This window comes from Phoenix dactylifera, chromosome 4, assembly GCF_051530095.1.
Source record: "Phoenix dactylifera cultivar Ajwa chromosome 4, Ajwa_hap1_PhDact_Kaust_v1.1, whole genome shotgun sequence".
NCBI classification, from domain to species: Eukaryota; Viridiplantae; Streptophyta; class Magnoliopsida; order Arecales; family Arecaceae; genus Phoenix; species Phoenix dactylifera.
Window position 1 is genome coordinate 43,763,871 of NC_143193.1, and position 17,761 is coordinate 43,781,631.

Consider the following 17,761-nt stretch of genomic DNA (forward strand, 5'->3'; position numbering starts at 1 on the left):
TTTGGCATCATAGGCTAGGTCATATTAACAAGAACAGGATGAACAGGTTAAGTAAAGAGGGAATCCTCAATGTTAATGATTGTAAATCATTGACAACCTGTGAATCATGTCTTCTTGGTAAAATGACCAAATCACCTTTTATCGGAAAAGGTGAACGAGCTAGTGATTTATTGACCCTTGTACATTCTGATGTATGTGGGCCAATGAACACAAATGCTAGAGGTGGCTATTCATATTTCATTACGTTTACAGACGACCTTTCTAGGTATGGTTATGTCTATTTAATGAGACATAAATCTGAATCATTTGAAATGTTCAAATTATATCGTAATGAAGTAGAAAAACAAACTAGAAAGTGTATTAAAACTCTTCGATCAGATCGAGGAGGTGAATACCTCACCAGTGAGTTTTTGACATATCTAGGAGAAAATGGAATTCTCTCTCAATGGACTCCTCCTGGTACACCACAGTATAACGATGTATCAGAAAGGAGAAATCGAACTCTGTTAGACATAGTACGATCCATGATGGGGTTTGCTGATCTGCCCATATCCTTTTGGGGATATGCTCTTGAGTCAGCCTGCTACATTCTAAATAAGGTTCCAAGTAAGTCTGTAAATAAAACACCACATGAGATGTGGACTGGACGTAAGCCGATGCTCTCTCACCTTAGGGTTTGGGGGTGTCCAGCATACGTCAAACGTTTGAAGAAAGACAAACTTGAACCCAAGTCTGACAAATATTTCTTTGTTGGTTATCCTAAAGAAACTAAAGGATATTACTTCTACTTTGCTAAAGAACAAAAGTTGTTCGTAAGCAATAGAGCTGTTTTCTTAGAGAAAGAATTCCTTAGTGAAGGAACTAAAAGCTCTAATATTGAGCTTAGGAAAGTTCAACGTGTAAAAGACCCGACACCATCCACTAAACCAATTGAGTCGGATTTGATTAGATTAGATCCAGAACCCATATTAGATGCACCATTAAGGCGATCGGGTAGAGTACCACGTCAGTCGGACAGATACTACGGTTTCTTGGTCTGGGACAGGGATCCTATCGAACTTGATGAAAATGATGAGGATCCAATCACATATATGGATGCAATGCAGAGGTATGACTCTGATAAATGGCTTGGAGCCATGCAATCCGAAATGGAATCCATGAAGGTCAATGATGTATGGACATTAGTTGACCCACCCGAAGGGATTAAACCCATAGGGTGTAAGTAGATTTTCAAAAGAAAACGGGGCGCAGACAGAAAAGTAGAGACCTATAAAGCCCGTCTGGTTGTCAAGGAATATCGTCAACGTTATGGTATTGACTATGACGAGACGTTTTCTCCTGTGGCAATTCTCAAATCCATTCGGATTATGCTTGCGATAGCAGCACACTTAGATTATGAGATCTGGCAGATGAATGTTAAAACCGCTTTTCTAAATGGAGATTTAGAAGAGGAGGTGTATATGATGCAACCTGAAGGTTTTATATCTGCAGATGAGTCTAAGGTGTGCAAGCTTCAAAAATCCATTTATGGATTAAAGCAAGCTTCACGGAGTTGGAACATACGATTTGATAAGGTGATCAAATTATATGGCTTCATTAAGAATGAAGAGGAACCTTGCATTTATAAATGGGCAAATGGTTCAGTTATTATATTTCTTGTTTTGTATGTGGATGACATTCTTTTAATCGGAAATGACATTCCTGCATTACAAGGAATAAAGGTTTGGCTATCATCTCAATTTGCCATGAAGGATTTGGGAGAAGCATCTTACATCCTAGGGATGAAGATCTATAGAGATAGATCTAAAAGATTGCTTGGATTATCCTAATCCACATACATTGATACTATACTCAAGAGGTTCAGTATGATTAATTCCAAGAAAGGCTATCTTCCAATGGGCCATGGAATTAACCTCTCTAAAAGGGATTGTCCGACAACCTCTCAAGAAAGAGAGAGTATGGATAGAATTCCATATGCTTCGGCAGTGGGATCTATAATGTATGCCATGACATGTACTAGACCAGACGTGGCATACTCACTAGGAGTAGTGAGCAGATACCAGTCTGATCCAGGTAGCAACCACTGGAAGGTTGTAAAAACCATCCTTAAGTATTTGAAAAATACTAAAGATCAGTGGCTTGTCTACGGTGATTCTGACTTAAAACTTGAGGGATATACCGATTCAAGTTTTCAGTCAGATCAAGATGATAGCAAGAGCGTGTCGGGATATATCTTCACTCTTAAGGGTGGTGCTATCTGCTGGAAGAGTTCCAAGCAACACACAGTGGCGGATTCTACAGAAAATTGAAACAAAAGAAAATATGGCTGACCCATTTACCAAAGTCCTCGGCATCAAAGAGTTCAACGAACACAAGTCGAAGATGGGTATTAGATACTGTGCCGATTGGCTTTAGGCTAAGTGGGAGTTGTTGGGAATTGTATCCTAAATGTCAATCGTCAGCATATTGATGATTGAATTTTGTAAATGAATTGACAAATTAATAAAGTATTATTTGGCATTATTCATCATTTCATCTTCAAATGAACTCTTATATGATGAAGTCCTTAGGACTTATGTTATGATAAAGGAGGATTTATCTTTGAGTCCTTAAACTTGTTCGCGACCAAATGATATGTTGTTGCTAGGACGACAACATTATCGAGATTAGGTCGTTGTGTGACATATACATTGGTTGTCCTCTTAACCAAGGAGTGTGGAGACACTGGTATGCCATACAGGTGAAGTGTAGGAGTACATTTTACTGAACGTGACCAATTCCGAAATGCTCTACTGTCGAGAGATGTTTCGAGTGGATATGGGTATAAGTTTGGCCCTCTGACCTGAGACCGCAACCTGTGACTAGCAAGCAACTCACTATACTTTGGTACCGGACTACCTGAATTTCTAATTCAGTGACGGAAGGTCACTGGGTGCAGTCAAGTACTTGCGTAGTCAGTTGTGAGTTAAGATGGAATTGACCCCTCCTGGAAATAGGAGATAATGTCTTGTGATTAATTTAGCAAAACCTTGGCCAGGGTAATCTCAGTGAGGAGTCACAGGATATCTAAAGTTAATCACATAATGGATGTACTAATTATAGGGTTGACAGTGAACTCTAAGTCATCCTGGCATTAGGAGTCAAAGGGATTGAATTATACAATAACCATAGTCCAGGGTTTTAGAATATTTGCTTCGCATATATTCGGCCTATCCGGACGTCGGGTACCATTGCTAGATGGTCACATCGATTAGTATAGGAAGACGTTCCTATACTACCGGCTTAGGTTTGAACCTATGAGGTCACACGCATAGAAGTTTCTAGGTTAATCAAATGGCTGATTGATGATTAAGAATCATTCAGGGGTAATTTGGTCAATTCGATTGACAAATTATCCAAAGCAAAAGTTGCATTAAAATAATTATTAAATTATTGGAGGACTAATTAGCAATTAGATTGCTAATGAACTCAATTTGATTGAGTAAATTGGGCTTAGGTTGAGCCAAATTGAATAGGATTTAATTTGGGCTGCATCAGGGTTTGACCTAATTGGATTGGGTTCAACCCAAGTAGATTGAGCTTGACCCAATTGATGGGACTTGACCCAATTGGATTGGGCTTGATCCAAATCAATTAGAAGACCTTATTTGATGAGGATTATGAGTCCAAATAATCAGAATTGGATAAGGAGAAGAATCCCTAAATTTTAGGAACCCATCCTTATCTTCTTGGAGAAGAATGACACCTTAATTTATTCCCAATATTTTCTACGCCTATCCTCTTTATTTTTGGCCAAAAATTGGCATGAGAAGAGAGGAGGCGTGGGGCTATAATTTCTATAAAAATGGCGCCTTAAATCTTTCTAGAAAGATTTAGATGAATTTCCTAATTTGTAGGGATTGCATGGTGCATGAAATAGGGTGGTCTGCGGCTGAACTTTGGACGCGTGAATTCCTATCTTTTAGGGATCCAAAATGCATGAAATTTGGATATGTTTATCTCTCTTAGCTGAAAAACCACCAAAAATTTTTGGGAATTTTATCAGCCAAATTAGTTGGCTAAATTAGGTGTGATACGTGGGGGGATCTTTTGGCTATAAAAGACCCCTATGCCTTGGGTTCAATATATACCATATTTAGAGGTTTCAAAAAATTCTGAAAAAATTCCCTGAGGGCCTCCATCCCTTCTTATCCTTCTTCCTCACGTCCATCCTCCATCTCCTTGAAGAACAATCAAAGGTTGAGTGTTTAGAAGGAGAAAGCTTCAGCCATTGCTGCGTTCCTGCGCGAGCTAGCACTCCCGCGGAAGACGATCTACCTAGGGCTTCGCGTGTACTTCTCATAGAGGCCATTCATGTGCATGGCTGCGAAGTCAAGGATCAGATCCATAAGTTTCTTCCATCATAAAAGGTATTAATCCCACATCAATATTTTATTTTGGAGTCAGGTTCTAGGTCTAATTCTCCGAGGTTTTACCCTCCTTTGGGGCTCCTCACGGAGTTATCTCCAGAATCCATTCGATGGATATTCGGAGATTAATCAGAATAGAGTTCTTTCAGATCTGATAGTTAATCATGCATGAAAGTTTTAGCATAATTGTTTAAATGATTCCGGCATAATCCTATGTGTTCTTAAGGTGCTGATTTCTAGATTTGATCTTGTAAGCATGCATGAATTAAATTATTTGATTCGATTTTTTCGCTGCATTTTAAAACTTAAAAAGAACTATGTATGGCTTGATCCCCCTTATGAAGGGGTACGTAGGCAATCCGATCAGGTTCAGCCATGGTTTTTAAAAAAAAAAAAAATCAGCCTGCTTAACACCGAAGAACCTAGGATTCACTTTCAGACATTTCTCCTCGAGTTACTTGCTCTAGGGCGACATATAGAATAGGGCTACTTTTATGGTGCATGATGTAATTTTTTATGGGTTCTGCTCTATTTCTTGAGTTTGGTCTCCCTTTTTATGATATTGTCATATTTATTTTTTGTAAAATTATAGAGTATATTCTCTTTGGATCTAGAAAATTAGAAGTATATCCTCGATAGCTTTGAGACAATATTTATCTATGCTAGTTATCTGCATGCTTCGATAAATCATTGGTTGTTCCCATACTTTAAGATATCGTGTAGCAATGGTGGTGGTTCAGGTTTGACTCTTATTCCTTTACAAACCAAATGATGATATGGTCCCCAACCTATGGTAAATTGACAACTAGTATGATCCCTAGCATGTTTATCATGGATTTTTATCCCAATTATTATGGTCTCTCACATGTTAGCCATAGTTATTTTCTTGTAAAGTAACTCTCATTATACATGTGGCCTCTCACTTGTTAAGAACGTTACTATTGCTAATATAACTTTCATGTTTGTTTATAAATTTTATGCTGAATGTTCTTTACTTTAAAATGCATGCTTTTTATTGTCCATAAATGGATATTAAGTTGATCATACTTGAGTTGTATCATGGCTGGTTACTACGGTTCACCCTATTTATGCACTGCAATGGAGGGTCTATAGATTACACAGATTATTCTCAGTTCTACTATTTACAGCCAGACAGGAGCTTAGTTGATGGTTTGAAACCAGTGAACTATGACCAAGATGTGCTCAACATGCTAGGCTCAACATTTTACAAATATAAGTTGAACATATTATGTAGAGACTATTGGTAGAGCAAGATGGTACACTCCCTCTCATATCCACACAATTATCAACATAGGCCATCTTTCGCTGGTTAAGGCTGAGGAACTAAATGGAAAAAGTGTAGCAATGCATGAAAATGATAGCGTACAAGTAGAAACAATGGATGGAAATAATGGTGGAAAGTTGGAGGAACAACGGTTATATATTTGAATGTTTAAGGATTTGATGCATAAAAAGGGATTGCTTCAAAAGGATGATTCCTGACATCTAAAGATGGGATTGTTAATAAAACTGTGTTGAGGATTGTCCAACTTAGGGTGCTAGTGGACAAGTTGAGTTAGAGCGTATAGATGTTCAAGCGAGTGTAGTATAACCTTGGAAAAATGCATACTATAGCAAATAGAGAAGAAAGTGGTGAGGATAGTTCTCATAGTGATCCCAATATGGCACTAAGTGGATTCAAAAGGCAGACATAAGAATGATGATGACCAATTTAAGGAGTATATTGATAAAAAAATTATTAAAGAGGACATAAAAAAATGGATTCAGTGAAAAGTATGCTAAATGGAAGAAGGTGCTGGATTGGTAAAAAATAAACCACAATCAGAGGATAGCAATGATATTAGGACCCTTTGATAGCTCCTAGAATCATACGAGAAACATTCTGGAATTAAGAAATATCCAAAGTATAACTCAACGTCAGATTTGAAGAATTCTATAAAGCTTCAAGTTGGAATGAAGTTGGATTCTCATGCTGTGTTCAGGGAGGCACCCTAGAAGTTGAGCATTCAAGAATGTTTTGACTACATATATAACTACAATGATAAATTCAAAGTGGCAGCAGTATGCAAAAAAATCGCGAAGGAAGGATATATGCTTCTCCAATGCAAAAAAAGGCTATATTTTAGACCAAGTTCTATGATGTAGCACAAAAGTGTGGCATGCAATTTCATAATTACAATGTCACTTTCAGATGGCTTGCTCAAACCTACCTAAAGGATTCAATAATAAATTTAAAGTTGAAGCATTTATTGATAGGGTGAGGAGAGATAACAAGGTTCTTGTATCCAAAAAACAAGTATAGGGCTAAGATGAAAGTAATCAAGATCATATATAGGTCATACAAGGAGCGGTATGCCAAGTTATAGGAGTACTGTAACATTATTAGGATAAAAAACCTTTGCTCCTCTATGAAGATGAAGATGGACAAACCCAGACTTGGTGTAAAGCCCATTTTTAAAGACTTTATGTGTGCCTAGATGCATACAAGAAGGGCTTTTTAAAATGATGTAGTCTCATTATTGGGTTAGATGATTGCCGTTGGAAAGATGCTACGAGAGGATAACTACTAGCTTAAAAAGTATTATAATGAAAATATAGTTCCAATTGCATAGACTGTGGTTGAAGTTGAGACAAAGGATAGCTGGATGTGGTTTGTTACTTATCTATTAACAGACATTAGACCTAAAGAAAATAGATGGAGCTAAGTTCTTACATTGGCAAAAAGTAAATGATTCCCTAAAATTCTTACATGTTTACTTTATTATTAGTTCTATTAGTGATGCTAAGTTCTTCACATTACAAGAATTGGTGGAGACTTTTGTGGGTCTCATGCTTACTATTGGTCACAGACCTTGTATCAGGCATATGCATGCCAACTTCAAAAAATTGTAACTTCAGAACTGCCCTATCTACTACTGTAGGAGCTTGTAATCGCAAGAGTTTGATATAGATATGGAAGAATTGAGAAAATTGGATGAGAGTGCATTTGCATAGTCAATGGACAACAAGCTAGTTGTGGACAAAATTATTCATGATATTCAATAATATATATGATACTTTTAATAGTTACATTGGAGAGGCTAGGTTTTTGTAAGTAATTTTCATATTTGAAATAATTAGGAGGGTACTAATGCAAATGTGAAGAGATGATGAAATATCAAGGATCGAAATGTCCTAAGATTTAGTAAAAACATGATAAGAAGATGGATGCAATAGAATGTTGATGTTCTCGGGAAGGGGGTACCAAATATAAGACAGATAACTCAAACAGTATATTTGTGGTGGATTTAGAATGATGAATATGTAAATGCAGGATGTGGGATTTGACTGGAATCTCTATTGCTATGTAGTGGTAGATATAATGTTAATGAAATGGGAGTTTGAGAACTTAACGGATGGATATTATTCTAAAGAGACATTTTTAAAAGCTCATGAAGGTATAACTTACCCAATGCCTGAGAAGAGATTTTGGCATCCAAGCAGCTTTGAACACCTCTTAAAAGACCTCCAAGGAGACCAAGAAAGCAAGGAGAAGAGAAGCAGATAAAGAAAACGATCCTCACAAGATTAGGTGGATGAGCATTTCATTAAGTTGTGGTAATTGCTCGGCGAGGAACCACAATTCTAGAACCTATAAAAGACCCAAGAAGGATAAGACTCCAAAGAAAGTAATTCTAAGTAAAGAGGGATATAATTCTTCAAGGCCACAAGAGAAGACAAGTATTGCACCCAAGGACAAACCTAGAAGACCAAGGAAGGAGAATCAACAAGCATATAAAATGATTTTATTGGAATTTTATTATCAACCATGATTTATTTTCCCATCTAATATATGCAAAACCATCTTTTCTTTCAAGTCTAAGGAAATTATTTTGCTTGGAAGCATCCTGTCGGCATCTCCCCCAAGGAGTACCTTACAAACCACTAGATCGAACCTGCCATCTATAGGACCAAGATCAAGTGCATAGATCCATCATTCTATGTATCATAGATTAAAAGTAGAGACTAACATTTTGGACTCATATTTATTAGGCTAATGATTATGATTTGGCAAAAGTATTTTAGTGATTGTCTTTGTATTAGTTTACTTAGTGGAAAAATAGTTATATTTTTGGTAGAAGTTTACATTTTGTAATAGTAAATATGAGCTCCAACATATGGTTGTTTGTGAATGGGATATGGAAATATCCATATATGGTTAGATTAGGTTGAAAATGCTAAACTAATAAATTTTGCTAATATTTCAAATCATAAAAAGTTCACTGATCCTATATCTTGTTCATGTATTGTGTTTATACCAATTTGATTTTCAGTTTTAGATGCATTGGATCTTAGGTTCAAATGTACAATATGGATTCAATAGATTGTTTTCGTCCGAAATTATACTGTAGATTTATTGTGAACATATTTAAGCTCTAGGTAGTCTAATTTATTTCAACCTCAATTTGCTATTAATGGATGGGATTCAATGTGAAATTGATTAGATATCTTTGAAACTTTTTGAAATTGATTGGATTAACTATAAATGGGTGTAAAATTGCAATACAATTGGGTATGATGTAGTTTACTCATGCTACTGGAATCCCTTACAACCATCACATTAATTGCTTCTCAAGCGGTTATTGAATCTTTTAGTCTATTTTTAGTTCAGTCTTAGGTAAATTAACAATTACTTGGCAATATCTCAAGTCCTTAGGTTACTTAAGCTTAATATAAGCTTCAGTTACTATGAGTAGTCCCAACACTTTAGTTAGTTATCTTAGTACTTATATAAATAGTTTATATATACTAACAGGTGGTTGGTAGATTCATTGTAATATATGGTATTTAGTTTGCTCATTGCTCCCTATTGAACTTGACATTGGTCGTCTCGAATGTTGTTTTGTCTCCAAGTTGACAACCTATTTTTCATTGCATTCAAAAATCCTGGACTTGAGTCCTACTTCAACCCACACTATATCTACACTATAGCTCCAATCCCACATTCAAAATTCCTACACTCTTCGCTGCACTGAAGTCAGAAAAGCTTCCTCAACTGCACTAATATTAGTTCCTACAAACACCCTAACATAAGCCTTGGATGGCAACCTTCGCATCCCAATTCCATCTCAATAAAAGTACTCCCCTTGTGAATAGTGATGATGCTACCAAGTACCAAGGAGGCATTTAGCCTTGGGCTTTGCAGACCTGAATCTTGCCCTCAACTTTCTATTTCTATGGATCAACCAATTCAATATTTCTCTCTTGTGAGCCCTTGGAAGGACTATGCCATGAGAAATAACCATATGTACTAGAAGCCTATAGCAGCTACTTGAAGAACATGTAAATGAAGAAGCAACATATCAACAGCTTGTTTGAAAGGGTTAGATATGTTTTTCAATAGCCCAATATACTTCAAACATCAGGCACCACCAAAAGTGTTAACTAAGATTATAGAAATCTATGAGATCCATAGTCAGGATCTCCTTTCATAATGGCAGAGATGATCAGCATTAGATGTAGAAATGCCAAAGCTCTTGCTAGATTCCATTATAAAATCTCTTTTTCTCACTCTTTTCTACTCTCTCTCTCTCTCTTTCTTCAGTAAAATGTCTTCCCCAAGGAGGGTGTTGTTTCTAGTTTACCCTAATCTTAAGAAACTCTATTTGAAAGGGTTATCGGTGAAAATAATCACATGACAACTATATGATCTGAAGTCCATTTGGCACCATCCCTTTCTTGCCTAAATGAGTCAAATAAAGCTATAAAATTTTTAGATCATTTTATGATGCTATGAGTTACAATTAGCCATGCGAGGGTCACATAACCCCATAAGCTAATGGAGATGGACAACTGTATCATATTTCATGAAAAAATTAACTTGAGGGACTCGATTGAAAATTTTTTAAGAATAGGGGTCTACATGACAAATGTTGAAATGTGATGGGCCAAAAATTACTTTTCTCTAATTGCATTTTATGATAATGATTTGAGATAAGGCCATAAATGTGGTAAGGTCAATGCAATCCATGAATCTCATTAACCTTTCTCCAACTTTATTAGTTGTATACATCATTATTTTTAGTTTTTTTGCATATGTACCTTTTAAAAAATAACAGTTTTATGTGTACAAGTATCCTTTTAAATATGATTTCTCTACTAAATACCCTTGTTGTTAACTAGCTCACTAAACAATTAGCTCTTTTGGATGAAATCACATTAATTTGCTAGGTTTTAAACTTTTAATTGTTCTCCAATAGCTTTATCAATGTTTAAAGGGCAAATATGTTATTTGCAAATAGGATAAATTTAAACAATATTATAGCCTTCGATTAGGCTATCATTCACTAACACTAGTTAATGAAAAGGGAATTTGTGCAAAAAGAAAAAAAAAAGAAATGGTGTTTCTGTAAATTATGAATTTACAATACTATTATGCAAAATTAGAAATTTTGAAAGATACATGCAGAAAAAAATCCTAACCCTACAATGTGTTGTTAAATAGATGGACTTCTCTCAAGTATACCTTGGTTAATGCACTTTAGACTAAATCCTTCTTGTCAAGACTATTGACTACATGTATAGTATTGATAAAGTTCCATTAAAGAAAAATTGGTGAATGACAAAGAGGACAATGAGCACATCATGGCATAGCATTGTCTCTCTGCAAGCTATCTATAGCTCATCAAATATATCTCTTAAATTTGTGTAGAACTCATTACAAACCTTGAAAGATCAATTTGAGAAATCATCATGAATCCTTAATTGGTTTAGTCAAGCTTGATAGTCCTACATGGTGCCTCTTTCTGGAGGTCACATATATAGGGCCTTTCAATTAAGGACTTGGGTTGTATCTTTCCTATAAAAGAAGGATTCACTATCCTTTGCATGGATCACCTACTACGCAAATCTCAAAAACCCTTGAACTCCATCATTCATCTACCTTGCATATATCTCAAAGCAACCAATGGATAATCCAACAGTAGAATTGCAAGGTTGAAATTATAAATGACATTAGTGAAATCATGAAAGTCCTTCTATGTAGTAGGACTAGATGTAGTTCTCTTTGCTTAGAGTCTAAAAGAGATTTCTAGATTTTTGGCACTCTTCCTGTAACCAAAACTGCTAACTAAATTAGTTGTAAAATTTAACTTGACTAAACAATGACCCAATTTAACATTAACTTAAACAATCTATTGGCTCTCCATGAAAGCTTTTCAAGAATTAGTGTCTTGTTTATGACCAAAAGGATAATAAGAATATCACAATAATTTAAATCATTTTCTAAGAGAACACTTGCTATATTGCCACATCGTAATCTTTGTAACAGTAATATTATACAAGTCCTAATTAGCACCCCCTTTTGGACAAACCCAAGCACATGACAATAGAGTTTTATTAGACTCTTGCTTGTTAGAAAAGTATTTGAATTCCCTTTTATTTAATAAAGTTGGATTACCACAACATAGCTGTTGAACCATTATTTTTTGAGAAAGAGTTATAGAGCCATTATTACAATTACTTGAAGAATTTGATTTTATAATCACCCACTACAATTATAAGTCCTTTTGGTAGGATTCACAAACAATATTAGCTTGTCTCGAATTAAGGATATGCAACTTTTGACACTTTTTTGGATTCTTCCATTACTTTGAATTTCTTAACATCATATACGGTTATTTTCCTACCATCACAATGTATTAAGGGTCAAAAACAAATGAAGGGAGAAAGAGGCGACCTCCAATTGTTATCTTTCTAAATAATATAATTTTAGCACTTTCTCTTCCCCTCCTTTGAAATATTTACCCTTTCTCAACATAATGAAAGTTTAGCTTCTATGGAATAAAGACAAAGTCCATCTACTTTTATAGGTTAATGGAATAAAGTTTGCTAAATAGTTAGTTTTTGTGTCTAAAAGTTGAATTGAAAGGTTGATTGAAAATAATAAAATACCTCTACCTAAACCCAAATCTATATATGTTGTTGATTGACACATCATATATAATTTTAGATTTGTGAGAGTCCACATAATTTTCATATCATATGTTTTATCATCTTCAAATAGAAACAAGAAATGATACCTCAAAAAGAACAACTCATGGAATCAATTGGAGTGAAATATTTAATGCTTTAGTATCAAAAGTTGCTCCATCATTATTTTTTTTTTATTTTGTCTTAAACTACATTTGCCCCATTGAAGATAATTCCCGCAAGTAACTATGAAATTTCTTAAGTTCCATCTCAATCACTAAAACCCATGGGAATTAGCATTTGCATTTATATTCATCTACTAAGTGATTGCAAAAATATACAAAAGCAATGTTGCCTCCTTTTGCATATGTTATATTTTCATGAGAAAAAAATATACTTTTCTTCAAGATCATTTCTGAAGGTTGGAAGTTTATTCACATCTTTTTTGTTGGCTAGTTTTCAAATGACTTTAAGGGTTACTCTTTTCATGTTACGACTGAAAATGATATTTAATGACTCACTAATTTGCTCATTGGAAAAAAGATAACTAGGTTTCTATCTCAAAATTGAAGTTTGACAGGATTATTGATGCAAGTTTATGACATGTTTGGATATACTATGTACCACAAATTATGATAGTTCGTGACACTCATATTTTTAAAATCATGAGTTATGATTTAAAATGTTAGGTGTTTGATTATGCAATTAAACCTTAAACATAAATTGGAAATTTCCACTTCAAGGTTCCAAATCCATATTTTCTCACATCATTATCTTATGCTTCTCTATTTTTAAATATTCTCTCTTCACTGAAGACACACTCAAAATTTTAAAAAAAATATATTAAAAAGGATAAAATCATGACTCTAAAATTAGAAAATTCCAAATATGGTCTCAAATATTGATTATATGATATAAATTGTTACTGATTTGATCATGAATATGTTTAGACTTGAATCAAATAACTCAAATACATACTCGGTAATAACTAACATAGTTAAGACTTGAAGTGAAACGACACTAACATGCAAATATTGATTAAATATGTAAGCATTAATTTATATGACATGCTATGCGTATTAGCACTCTAGCTTTGTAACATTATACAAACAGGATTTTATCAATTGAAGCATGGTTATAGATTAATTGATGATGTCTACTGGATAGATAATGCTTTCTCTTCTTAGCTGCTCTTGAATGATTGCTAATGGATTTATATCGCATAACATGCATTTTGGGATCCCACATTTAGAAGTCACTCATTTTTTACCAAGTCAATTATTGTTAAAATTCCTCAACATGAATTTTAGATGTTGTAAATAATTTATGGTCAAACTTTTAGTTCACATGTTCTATATTATTGATATATTTTAAACTCAAATCCTAGAAGTATAATCATTGCTAAACTTTATGTACTAACCAATAACACAAATAACATTTTCTAAATAATTATATGCATATTTGCATGCTACATGTCACGTATATCCAAGTATAGAAGATGTAAAGATAGCCATTCATGGCTAAGATTAAACTGAACTAAGATTTGGCATTTATATATAGAGAAAGAAACATTTGAGCTACATTTAATTAGCGAGAACTAAAATCATGTAAAAAGAAGATTGGACACCATGGATAGTGTAATTTAGTGTTTTGTCACATGATTGTTTTCTCATGAAAACGATTCTTAAGGTAAATACTCAAAATAATTAAAAAAATTAAGTAAAAAATCTACCAACCTAATAATGTCTAAAGCCAAATCCAACTCAGAACTACATACGAATCCAAATAGATTCCAAAAATATATTTTAAATCTTGCTTAGATTTATCCTGTATCTGCCCCATCTATAGTCTTATTTTAGTTATGACATGGCATTTGAGTGCAAAAAACTTTAAACTTTCCATATCTTGAACTAGAATCTTTTATAATCATTCATGTCTACTTACATGAATTTGTTGTCCAAGGTTTATAACTCCAAGAGTGAGATAGTTCGAATCATCCTACATGAAAATATATTTCATGTAAGACCAACTATAAAAGGTTACAAGGCTCTTAGAGTTGTGAAATAAGTAGCTATTTATGATGTATCGTTTAGCATCTCCACATGATGATAATTAGACTACAAGAACAATCAAATTAAGTATAATTATCAAGCAATGTGCACTTCAATTTAAGCCAAGTAGAAGCTAATACACCATTAGATCTAGACCCAATATACAAGGTAGGATAGTTTACAACAAAATTTTCAAAATCTATATAACAAAATTTAAAAGGCTCCTTAGGAAATTGACCTTTCAATACAACATAGTTAAAACATTTGATTAACAAAATTGCAAGTCTCAGTACCACTACCTTGTAGGCTATATATACTAGGAACGCCTAATTTGGCATATGTTGATAGTGAAATAGACATAAATATGTGAGAATAGGACATCCCAAACATTAGTTACTACTTATGATAATCCTATATGCATGTGGTCCTCTATCAAACCCTATTGATTTAATTAATATTTTATCAGCTTGAAAACTACCTTGACTATATATTCTATTCTCTCACCAATACCACATCTGTAAAAACAAAAATAAGTTGATCAACACAAATTTCCCCAACTAATATTATTTTTTTATAATTAAATTAAAATGGCTAATACAAGGTTTCAAGAATGCTTCTCTCAGTAGTGCAATATAAAGGGAGGATCATTGGTTAGGGAGCTTGCCTTCATTTATACAAAAGATCTTTTTATAATATTCCATGTGAACTAAAAGATATTTTAAATAGACATAACTCTACTCAAAAGTATTTTGCATACAAATTTTATTTTTAATAATGAAATTTGGAAGCTTACAGAAGCAATAAAATAAAGAAACCAATATTGTAATCTTCAAGTGCCTGTATCAACAGGAGACTATAGTGTACCAGCATTGAAGGATGGTAAGAGCCATCCATGCTTCATGGCATGCTCTACATATAAGTCAAAACTTTGTCCTGCATTTGGGATATCAAGGGCTAGATCATCTAGGCCATCTCTGACCCTAGAGAAGCCTTTTGTCATCTGATTGATGGTAATCAACCCTTCACCATAGCACTCTTCTAGTAGAAATAGGAGGCCATCATTTTGCTTTTCCATTGCCATAACCAAAGTTCTCTTTACTACTTCATGATTGAAGAAAGGCATAGCAAGGTTACGAATGCAATGACAAGCTTCCCTTAGATCACCTCCACTCTCATATTCTTCTAGAAGTTTTGCAATTTTGTCCTTTACATCCTCCAATGCCCAACCGATGCCACCACCCCAGCATCTTAGTATCCTCTCTCCACCATGACGTGCAGAAATAAGTGAGCGAGCCATCCGAACAACTTCTCTACCACTGCAATTGCGTGGGAGCTTACTATTAATTTCATCTAAATCGAATGGGACCAATACCTCATCAATCACTGCTCTAGCTAGGAAAAAAGCTAGCTCATTTGAGACATCTAAAATGTCTAGTCTAGTGTCCTCCACAGACTCCAAAAGCATTATAAATCCATTCACAAAATCTTCGCTTGAGAAGACCTCAAGATGAAGTTCAAATAGGAGAATAGAAGTCATTTCCTTTTTTCTAATTGTCCTATCCATTGCAAGTCTTATCAATTTTTTGAGGAAAATAGGACTGTATTCTGGAGCAGCAAGATCTTTAAGGCTTTTGATAAGCTCAGGTATATCATCTGACAAAAAATACTCACAAATTATCTTTATAGATTCTTCCTTAAAATGCCTTAACTTCTTCTCATTCTCATGTCTATTTTCGCCAGCTGCATTAGAAAATGTGACCAAGAATGAAGAATCAAGCCATCCTTTAGAGATTGCTTTTGGAACTAGTAACTGAAAGGTATCTTTGGTTAAGGGAATATCAAGTGTCAAATCATCGAGACTATCAATGATTCGGAAAAATCCTTTCAACATCTGACAAGAACTGATTAGATATTCTTCAGTAGCTTCTTTCAGTAGCTTCAATATCAGTTTCTCTGAAGTCTTTATCTCCATGGCAAGGATCAAAGCCTGTTTCACAACCTCATGATGGTAGAATGAAACTTCTAGGTCCTTAATACACCTGCAGGCTTTTTTCACATCTCCACTCTGAATATATTCTCTCAATAGGTCTAAAATCTTTTTCTTAACTACTTCAACAGTGGCATGGGTACTACCACCCCATCGTTGTTGAACAAACTCTGCATGGTGTGGAACTGATAGATATTTTTTTTCAGTGGTTTGTAAAATTAGAAGCCCTAAAGAGGACATGAACAATGTTCTCTTTGCTCGAAGAAGAAAAGCTGGAGGTAGTATTTCATCAACAATTGCACGGGCTATGAAGAGAGCTAAGATATCAACTGCATCAAGTATGTCAATCACCAAATCATCTGCGGATTCAAGAAGCATAACAAAGCCTTGGCTAATTTGAGTAGAGCTTATCACACTAGCATATAAGGTTGATAGCAAAATTGAGGCCATCTCTTTCTCTCTGTCATGTCTATCCATAGCCATGGACACAAGCTTCTTAACAAAGTAGGGATGGTGCTCATTGGACTCGAGGCTTTTTAGATCAGAGGCTACCAAGTCCACATCTCCAATGTTGAAGTATTCCTTGATAATTGTAGTCACAGACTTTTTATAGTCATCCAATGGGTTGAAAATGGTAGCACCTTCTAGATGATAAGATTCCTGCTTGAACAAAATCCAAAGAAAGAATGTCCAGACAATCAAAATTCATTGCTTTATCAAAAAAAAAAAAAACCAAAAATATCATTGCAAATATAATTAAAATCTAATGGGAATCCTAGGAAGTAAGGTCCTACTATAGTCCACAAACAATCTACAAATATTAGTCCAAAATCAAAAATTTAGATCTTAAAATACCAAGTAGTCCATACCTCGCCACTATTATAGTTTGGGTCACTTCTATCAAGGCACGAACTCGACCGAGTATTAAGAAATTCTCCCAAAGTGCACCGTCCATCAAGACTACCTAAACCAGATGTCACAATATAATATGATTGACACAAATTATAGGTATTTCTTCAAAAAAGACAAAGTACAGGTACTTGTGTTATAATAATAATCTAGTAGGAGCAAGTATCTAATGTACTCACATGTAACGATTGTGGTATCAAATATTTTAATGTTATTCAATATCTCTTTCTACTATCCCCATTATCTCTCTTTCTTTATGCCTACAAATGTTCCTTTGCATCCCAATTCAATCTTATCTTTTTTTCTTTTTAATAATTTAATCTCTTTTATAGTATCCTTAATTAGTATATCATCATCCTTTGGATTTGGGATAATAGATGCTTAATGTACACTCCTTTTTTATTTGTGAAAAGATAGGAGATTTCAATTTTCAA

The 17,761-nt window shown here is 34.5% G+C and overlaps 1 pseudogene; it reads right to left on the reverse strand.

The window, feature by feature from the left end:
- Positions 1-15,244: 15,244 nt before the first annotated feature.
- On the reverse strand, positions 15,245-17,285 carry LOC103711621 (MA3 DOMAIN-CONTAINING TRANSLATION REGULATORY FACTOR 1 pseudogene; annotated as a pseudogene).
- Between the last annotated feature and the right edge of the window lie 476 nt (positions 17,286-17,761).